This window comes from Podarcis cretensis, assembly GCF_951804945.1.
Source record: "Podarcis cretensis genome assembly, chromosome: 3".
NCBI classification, from domain to species: Eukaryota; Metazoa; Chordata; class Lepidosauria; order Squamata; family Lacertidae; genus Podarcis; species Podarcis cretensis.
The window spans coordinates 97,232,360-97,243,067 of record NC_137172.1 but is presented as its reverse complement, the minus strand read 5'-3'; positions in this window follow the sequence as shown (position 1 = coordinate 97,243,067).

Genomic DNA, 10,708 nt, shown 5'->3' with positions numbered 1-10,708 from the left:
AGAAGAATGACAACTTAAACTGATGGAATATGTGCAGCTTGCAGACTTGACATATAGAATAAGAGAACAAGAAGAATATACATTTAAAGAAGATTGGAAAATGTTTATTGAATATATGAGGGGAATTGTGTACATTTCAAAACATTGGCAGCAGTAAGATAAATTCAACAGTGTAAACAAGTTTTGATGGAGGTAATAGTGGAATAATGAATGGTATGGTTTAGTTTATGTAAAATATGCAGGGAATTATGATATGCAAAATGAACTATGGAAAGAGAAGAAGGGAAGTCATTGACATTTTAAGATGGTTTAAATGAATATTCTAAAGTGTAAAGCAGAAAATGTAATAAAAATTATATACCAAAAAAAAAAAAAAAACACCATTAAGATTTGGGATGGATGAAGCTGTCAAGTTAGTTTCTCAATTCTCCAGTCTTAAATTTAGTTCTCTGCATTTCCTTACCATTATGCATTTTTTTTATTAAAAAAAAATACTCATGAGCTCTGTCAGCATTTCAGTGCATTTTTCTCCTAATATACATAATTTGCATGCATTGTTGAGTAATATACACATTTTGCAAGCTACCGGCATTTCCCCGAATGTAATACATTCGCAATGTTATTTTTTTATTAATTCTTATGCACATTTCCCATATATATGTATAGGCGCACAAGCACACACACAATCTGGTTGGAAAACTGCACCACAAAGGGCACATTTTGAAGGGCAGTTGTGTTTTGGTTCATGTATTAGTTTGAGATGCGCAAATTAGCTAATTTCTCATTAAAATGCAAACAAAATTGGAATTCTCTTCCATTCCTAATATAGACTGAGATCAGCAAAGGCCACAGAGAAGAGGGTAGTCAAATCTCCAGAAATGCTTATTTTTGTTTATTGAATAATCTGTTCACATTTCTAACTCCAGGGGGCTGGCATGCACATGGTTCCTATGCCGTCTCCCATCCAGGCACTGACTAGAACCAGACCTGCTTAGCTTCAGCAAGGTGCTGTCCTCATGTATACCTCCAGACCATACCCTGAGTTTTGTACAGCAGGCTCAGTGTGATATGATTCCAGATGTGTTTGGGAAGAGGTAGAAGCCAGGACGGGGAGGCACATTCCTATGAGCCACACTCTAGGTTACCTACAAATGATTCATTCTTTTGTTTCCAATTCCTTTCTTGCTTTTCCCAATCATTCTTTTATTTCCAGGAAGACGACTAAAGAATTTCAGGGAAAGGTGTCTGGGTAAGACAGCTCTCTAAACTTCTGTACAAACTCGGCGTATATATTTGTTTCCTCCTAAAAAAAACCATTAAAATGCACGACATTAAGGAAAATCAGGAAAAATACTTCATGTTGTTGGGAGAAAAAGTCATTTGGAAACTGCTGCTTAATAAAATAAACACAAAATTAATTTCACGAGAGGCTCTTTCTGTGAAACGTTGCCTCTTTCGCTGCAGTGCTGGTGATAAGTATTCTTTAAACATGGAAATTACCACTGTAGAACTGCCAGTGTGTGATCTCAGATCACTCTTTTGGCTTTGAAATCTAAGCCTAATAGATATCCTGCCAAGTTCTTCAATAATAGAATCCAAGAAAATTTAGCTTGTGCTCAGCTCTCGCTTCGCATGGGGCGACACCTACATACCTGAAGAGGTGGGCTCTCGCAAAATGAAAAAGGGAAAGGGAATGTCTTTGCAGATTTCCTCATTTGCTGCCCAGCTGTAGCGCTGTGTATTTGAAGCAATCAAAGAAGAATAAAGTGAAGTAAGCAGCTGTATGGGAATATAGGCACATTTGGAAGATGCTCCAATTGTGTGTTTATTCCTAAATGCAGTGCGAGTGCAGTGTGACTAATTACACCACAGAGGGAAGCAGAAGCTCTCAAGTTAAAGTATTTGGATAATCATGTTTACTGCGGGAAAAGTACAGCGGCATTAAATAAGTCAAAACACAGCGCGTCAGATTTGGAATGGCTCCATTGGTACTGCAAGACAGAGTAAGGATGCCGAAATGATATGAGTCTCATTTGTCTAACTAGAGGAACTACCAGGAAAGATAAACCATCTGCTCCGACTAACTCGGCCCCACTTGAAAATGATAATTGTGTGGAAAGAGAAGGAGCACATCTCCCTCCCTCCCACCCAATCCTTTATTTAACTGTTTAACTTGTCAGGTTGCATGCTTGCAACTTGCCCAAGAGACGATGGCCACGACAAATTTTTAATAATAATAATAATAATGCAGACTTTCCTATTCAGTCCGTAGCTTGCTTAAATATGCTTCAGAGAGTACCTCACACGTCCATTTATATAGCCAAGATCCACTCATAAAGCAATCAAGACCAGTGGCTGATAGTCATACGGTTCCACAGACTTAATACAGAAAAGAGAGGCGTAAAAAATAATTTGGGTAGGCTATAGCAGGGCTGTCCAACAGGTCGATTGCAATACAGTATACTGGTTGGTTGTGGGTTGTCCCTGGTCGATCCTTGTCGGTCTTTGAACCCCCCCCAAAGCTTCCCCCCCCAAAAAAAAGCTCAGCAACTCTGACAATGGGTAGATCACTGTCAGTTTTTTAATACTGTGAGTAGACTGCAGACTCTTGGAAGCTGAGCTATAGGATCACAGGAAATTGCCTTATACCAGGCTAGAATGTTTTCCCAGCGTTGTCAGGAACTGAACCTGGGAGCTCCTGTATGAAACCTCATTGGAGGCTGGTCCGTTAGGGTTACTGAGCACCAGTCTACCAGCCTTAGTCTGCCTCAACTGGCCTGCCTTGATACTTACATCCAACTCAAGGCGTTGCACTGGCTGTCTATTTGCTTCTCCTTTGCTTGGGGCATGGGATATTAGAACTACTCTTCAGCTGAACACATCCAGGTGAGAGAGAAAGCTTTCTCCTCACATCTACTAAGCGACACTTATTTATATCTTCCACTGAACTGGAAGTTTATCCAATCAGGTTGGGCAGAAAGGGTTGTTTAGCCAATATGGCAAAGGATTTGGAAAGCTAGCCAGTCACCGAAGACTAGGTTAAATAGATGTTCTCACACAATTATGGATGATTTCATCCTGCTTACACGGCACAGGGCACATACCTGATTACAGTATTTGTGTGATATGGGACCGAACACACACCATTAGCTGTCAAAAAGTGGATGCTTAAGATCCGGGTGGAGATTTTGGACGACAAACAAAAATAGAGCTTAAGAAGCTCCACTGGCCACATCATTTTTTTTTCTGTTTTGTTGTTCCAAGAAACTGAAATAATCACAGGAGGAATTCAACAGTGTGATAAGGCTATCATTCCATCATCAACACAAGCATTTGGCCTTGCCAGACAAAACAAGACCCATTGCACAAGCGGAAATCCTTGTGCACAACTTCTGCAGACAAGACAATTATCATGGTACCTGAGAAGGAAGGCCCATAGACAAGCACCTTAAAAATGCCGATAGCTCTATTATTCCTTTGATATACTTTTCATTTTGCCTTCAAACAAGGATGAACTCTAATCATCCCCTGTGACTCCCTTGTTTCAGAGATCAGGTCTGTTCAATTTTGCCAGAACTCAAATTTGAAAAAGGTCTTCGCCAACCATAACAGGGAACCAGGCATGGCAGATTTATGCAACCTGGACTCTCTAGATCAGAATGCGGGAGCTTGTAGATCTTTCAATGTTGCTGGACTACAATTCCCATCATCCCCAATCATTGCTCATGAAATGGAGTTGGTCCAATAAAATTTGGAGGGCCACAGGGTTCACATGCCCACTCTAGATACAAAAGCACAAACCATGTAAAGTTGGCTGGATACATTACAGCTATGAAATAATCTGTGCTCTTGCCTCCAACAATATTGGGAAACACTTAAAGGGATGGGGTTAACCATGTTCTTAACCTGAACAAGTCTGGTTATAGAATCAATATGATAACTGAAATGCAGCTGCTCTTCAAAATTTGCACCTTTCCAAATTTTACAGTGTGTTCCTCCAACTTGAAATTGTAAAGAAAAATGCTGATATTAGAGGACAGTGTGTACAGATATGTGCGTATCAGTAAAAAAAATAATGTACAAAACTCAACAAGAAGTTGCAAGGGTCATCTTCTAATCCAATTGTATGCAATGCAGAAATCATAGCTAAAGAATCCCTAACAGATGGCCATCCAACCTCTGTTTAAAATCTTCCAATGAAGGGGAGTCCATCATCTTCCAAGGTAGTTCATTCCACTGTTGGACAGCTCTTACCATCAGAAAGTACTTCCTAATATACATGATAATGTACCTAGAATTGTGGAGTTGGAATCTCCTTTCCAACATTGGCTCCCAGTACGTTTCCGAGCACAATTCAAAGCGTTGGTGTTGACCTTTAAAGCCCTAAACGGCCTTGGCTCGTTATACCTGAAGGAGCGTCTCCACCCCCACTGAGGTCCAGCGCCGAGGACCTTCTGGCGGTTCCGTCACTGCGAGAAGCCAAGTTACAGGGAACCAGGCAGAGGGCCTTCTCGGTAGTGGCGCCCGCCCTGTGGAACACCCTCCCACCAGATGTCAAAGAGAACAACAACTACCAGACTTTTAGAAGACATCTGAAGGCAGCCCTTTTCAGGGAAGTTTTTATTGTGTGACATTTTAATGTATTTTTAATCTTTGTTGGAAGCCGGCCAGAGTGGCTGGGGAAACTCAGCCAAATGGGTGGGGTACGAATAATAAATTATTATTATTATTATTATTATTATTATTATTATTATTATTATCATCATTATCATTATTATCATCATCATCATCATCATCACCATCATCATCATTTCCTTTCTTGTAAATTCAATCCATTGGTTGGACCTAACACAGAGAAGTGGTCTCTTCTCTGTCACTTCCATAGGACCAGGATGTGATTCTGCAAAGCACTCAGCCTATGCACTCTCTCTGTTGAAAGCATTTTGGGAGCTGGCATCAAGACAAGTAGATAGTCATCCTTCAAGGCATATCCTTTAAAAAAAATTCCCCTCCTTTCTAACTACACAGTGGATGTACCTTGTTGCTTTTGAAAATGTCTCACCGGGCTTTTCAGTAGCGACATTTACCTCTGCAAACAGCAATAATGCACTGCGAGTGATGAGGGGCAGCAGTGCATGTGTGTGTGAACAGGACCCTATTGTTTCCTTACCGAAATTAAAAGCCATTTGTGAGCATTTATGCGAGATCCATCCTTGCCTCCAAGAACGCTAACCTACCATTTGTGCAACTACCATACAGCCTGTGGGGGAGGAAATAATACTTTGTCAAATGCATCTCAATCAGATTCAAAAGGGCCAGGTGTTCGACTTAAGAGCAGCAGGGAATTTTTTCCCTGTATTGTTGTGTTTTTATTTATTTATTTTTTCGGAAAAAAGAGGCTTCAGAATCAACCCAATTATTACAACGGTGAATAAAAAACCGTTTCTGAGAAATACTTCTGGTGAGGGAGCAGTGCTCTAGAAAATTTGATAATCCTCTGTGTGCATCACAAACCCCAGATGGCTAGGATAGTTAAGTGGATGCTATAATAACAGTCACTATGAGCATCCATTCAGTATTCTACAAGATGTGAAACATTATGAAAGTGTGGGTGTTGTTCAACACAGAACTTTAGAGAATCTTTAGCCTTCTCCATACGAGAGAAAAACACATCACATCGACAGATGGTGGGAACGATTAATTTGGGTTACATAATATGTACCTTGGACTAATGTTCAGATAAGGTCAATAAGAGCTACGGTGACCCAGTTCAGATTACCTTTTCCCTGCGTATGATGGTGTCACCCTCATTTAGGGTGGCCATATTTCAAAAAGTAAAAACTAGGGACGCCCCGAAAGTTGTTGAGTTGTTGTTTTTAGCAGAGTGTGTCCTGCTGAAAATCTAGTCTGTGAAGATCAAAATCGCACAACCCACTTCTGCAAATGGAGGGGGAGATTGACCTCAATTAATTTTTGCATATGTGCACCCTGTTCAAAGATTACAGTCCACACAGTGGTGCAGCTAGGTAATTTTAGGCTATACATAATGGATTCACACCTAAACACACCGGTCTTTAGTTGGCAATGTGTATTTTTGTTGTTGTTGTTGTTGTTGTTTAGTTGTGTCCGACTCTTTGTGACCCCATGGACCAGAGCATGCCAGGCACTCCTGTCTTCCACTGCCTCCCGCAGTGATCCCCTTCATGGATCACTGCCTTGCCATGGCAAAGGGGCTTGAATAACTCAGAGAAGCTACGAGCTATGCCGTGCAGGGCCACCCAAGATGGACAGGTCATAGTGGAGAGTTTTGAGCAAACGTGATCCACCTGGAGCAGGAACTGGCAAGCCACTCCAGTATCCCTGCCAAGAAAACCCCATGCACAAAGACAACAGGCAATGTGTATTACATCACTTATTTCAAAATGTGGTGAGATGGCCCCGCTGTGTTTTATTGGGGGGGGGCATCCTGTTTTGGGGGGGCATCCTGGCAGCACCACTGCTCACACATGCATGTTGATAGTGCTGGTTGTTTGCAGCATGGGACTCTTAATCTCAGGGTTGTGAGTTAGAGCTCCACATTGGGCAAAAGATATCTGCATTGCAGGGGGTTGGATTAGATGACATTTGTGATCCCTTTTGACGCCACAATTTTTTGAAATATGCCTGGTGAGCACTGCAGGGGCAGGAAGGTGTGACATTGCTCCCTCACTACATGTAAGGATAAGCTAAGGAACAGCATCCCTCAAACCAGGCTGCTGTTTCGAATTCATCCATTTGCTATAAGAAAAAAAAGCCAAAGAAGATACCATCTTATCTATTCACAGTCCTCTCTCTGCTATTCTGTTCTAGCTGATGTTCACTAAAAATTTAATGGATTGATTAGCTGATTGGGTTTATTTATATTTCATAGTGAGCTATGCCAAAAGCAGCTTACAGCAAACATTCACATCAAATACATTGGGGTGGGGAGAGCGAAGCCAGCTTACAAAACCTATAAATACATTCCAGTCAGTCAAAAATCAACAACTGGCAAATAAATAAATTTAATGTTACCCAAAACACTATACAGTGGTACCTCGGGTTACATATGCTTCAGGTTAATACGCTTCAGGTTACAGACTCCGCTAACCCAGAAATAGTACCTCGGGTTAAGAACTTTACCTCAGGATGAGAACAGAAATCAAATGCAAGCAGCAGGAGGCCCCATTTGCTAAAGTGGTACCTCAGGTTAAGAACAGTTTCAGGTTAAGAACGGACCTCCAGAATGAATTAAGTACTTAACCCGAGGTACCACTGTATTCTAGATTTAAATTCGTAAGTCCAATAAAGGGAATAAAAAATAAGATTCCCGCTGCTGGAGCCGGTCTTACTGTTCTCCAAGCAGCTTCAGCAGCCAATCTGATAGATGTATCTACTAATCCAGGGGTCAGCAACCTGCGGCCCATGGGTCACAAGCTGCCCACAGGGGTCGTTTAAATAGCCCACGAGTTGCCCCCGAACCGAACTAAACTGGCGCAGCGCAGAGCGGGGACTCATTTTCGCGGCGCTGGAAATCACATCTGTGCAGACACAGAAAACTGCATCTGCGCAGATGCGATCCAGCCCACAGAGCGATCTCCATGGGAGGGAACCAGCCCAGGCGAGGTAAACCTTGCTAACCCCTGTTCTAATCCCTACTTCCTGATACACCAGCCTTGCTGGTTAAAGGAACAAAATGGGAGCATGGGCCAAGCTCGTTTTCTCCTGCGGAGGGTATGACCTATACCAACGGATTCAAGTTACAAGAAAGGAGATTTTGACTAAACACCAGGAAGAACTTTCTGACAGTGAGTCTGTTCGACAGTGGAACAGACTCCCACGAGAGGTAGTGGACTCTCCTTCCTTGGAGGCTTTCAAGCAGAGGTTGAGTGGCCGTCTGTCATGGATGCTTTAGCTGAGATTCCTGCATTGCAGAGGGTTAGAGTAGATGGCTCTTGCAATGCAAGAATCTCAACTATATAATTCCGTGATTCTTACAGTTTTTCCAGCTGCACTGGCTCCCGGTGGAGTACAGGGTCAGATTTAAGGTGTTGGTTTTGACCTTTAAAGCCCTTCACGGCCTAGGACCCTCGTACCTGCAGGACTGCCTCTCCTGGTATGCCCCACGGAGGACCTTAAGGTCCATAAATAGCAACACCCTAGTGGTCCCAGGCCCTAAGGAAGTTAGATTGGCCTCAACCAGAGCCAGGACCTTTTCAACACTGCCTCTGGCATGGTGGAATGCTCTGTCTCATGAGACCAGGGCCCTGCGGGATCTGATTTCTTTCCATAGGGCCTGTAAGACAGAGTTGTTCCACCTGGTCTTTGGCTTAGAATCAATTTGACTCCCTCCCCCTCTTTCTTTCTTTTTTCCCTTTCTCTTCCTATGAAGAGGCTGCATTTTAATGTTTTAATGTATTTTAATCTTGTTTTTTAAGTTGTATTTCAATCAACTTGTTGTTATTATTGGTTGTTAGCCGCCCTGAGCCCAGTCTTGGCTGGGGACTGCGGGGTATAAATAAATTTTATTATTATTATTATTATTATTATTATTATTATTACTCTAACTGAGTTGCTAGCACCGAAGTCCAGAATCCTTCTGTCTTGGGAATCAGGTATTTTTAGTGCCGTTGTGTGTTATCATTGTGAAGTTTGTCTGATAAAGGCTAAGTGTATAGGGAAGGGCTGTGGTTCAGCAGTAGAGCATCTCCTTTGCATTCAACTGATCTCAGGTACAATCCCTGGGACCTCGAGCTAGGCCTGGGAATATTCCCAGTCCGAAACCCCAGAGAGCAACTGTCGCTTAGCATGGACAGTCCTGAGCTAGATAGGCCAATGATCTAATTTGGCGTAATAATAATTTTATTATTTGTACCCAGTCCACCTGGCTGGGTTGCCTCAGCCACTTTGAGTGGCTTCCAACAAATTAAAAAGAGTAACTTTAAAAGCTTCCCTATACAGGGCTGCCTTCAGGTGTCTTCTAAAAGTTGTATAGTTACAGTGGTACCTCGGGTTACATACGCTTCAGGTTACATACTCCGCTAACCCAGAAATAGTAACTCGGGTTAAGAACTTTGCTTCAGGATGAGAACAGAAATCGCGCAGTGGCGGTGCGGCAGCAGCGGGAGGCCCCATTAGCTAAAGTGGTACCTCAGGTTAAGAACGGTTTCAGGTTAAGAACGGACCTCTGGAACGAATTAAGTACGTAACCAGAGGTACCACTGTACTCATCTCCTTGACATCAGATGGGAGGGCGTTCCACAGGGTGGGTGCCACTGCTGAGAAGGCCCCTTCTCTGTTTCCCTGTAAGCTCACTTCTCATAGTGAGGGCAGTAAGGAAGTTTCCTATAAATTATTAGAATCCAGGCAATGCTTCTGGCATCTTCCTATTCAAGCCTTTGAATGTTTAAACAGTGTATCAAATCTTTCCTTAAAGAGTTAATATGTTGTAAATTGTATTTTTTAAAAAATAAAACCAGACGGGGAAATGGCCACTTTCTTTCAAATTATAGAGAACTCGCTTGTCTTTATTGAGATTTGAGTTTTATTTGCACTTTAAAAGCTTCTCCCCACCCCCCACCCCGGACCCCACTCCTCGTAACAATAGTGCAGGTGCATTGCCCTTCAGTGTACAATGTATTTATCCTGGAAGGCAGGAAGTTGGTTTCACACCTGTTTCTTCTTTCTGTTTGCTCTTGGCCGGGCTAATTTGCTGAATGTCATGATTGGTACAGCTGAGGCTGTCAAAGAGAATTACCACTTTGCAACGTGACGGTCTAATTCTGGCAGTTTGGATCTTTGCAACAATTTGCTTTTTTGTTCCTCCTTTTGGTAACGGTTCTTTGTTGTGTAAACAATACAGAACATAAACTACGAGTGGTAGCAAAGAAAAGACAGAGAAATAAGAAGGGGGGGGGGCGCCCTCCTTCTCAGACAAATGGTGTTTTTATATAGATGTTATAATAGATGAGATTACGGGCTCGGCTCTGCCGATGATATTATTGCTATGGGGAGAAGTAAAAAGGGGGGGTTGGTACTGCCCCTGGAAAATGCAATCCAATTTTCATAACTTATTTTCGCAGATTGAGACAGAATGGAGACTAAGAAGAAAGGCAGAAAAATTGGAAGCCTGAAGTCGAGACAAGTTCCACTCCCTCCAGCTTTCCTACTACAAGATACCCACTCCCTTCTACAAAATTCCGTATTTTTTGCTCTATAAGACTCACTTTTTCCCTCCTAAAAAGTAAGGGGAAATGTGTGTGCGTCTTATGGAGCGAATGCAGGCTGCGCAGCTATCCCAGAAGCCAGAATAGCAAGAGGGGTTGCTGCTTTCACTGCAAAGCGATCCCTCTTGCTGTTCTGGCTTCTGAAATTCAGAATATTATTTTTCTTGTTTTCCTCCTCCAAAAACTAAGTGTGTCTTGTGGTCTGGTGCATCTTATAGAGCGAAAAATACGGTAACACGGGGTATTCAGAAAAGCTTGCAAATGTGCTATTCACGCAGCTAGCAAACCTACACGGTTGTGAGAAAAAAAAGTAATTTAGTATGACAAGCTATAGCACATCCGAAATATGGAAGAAGGATCCATATTTTTGCACCCAGGGAAACATACGAATCCAGGCAATTTCAGCAGCATTTCACCTTCAGATCAATTCAGGAGCTTTTCCCTTTGCCAGTTAAAGGCCCCTG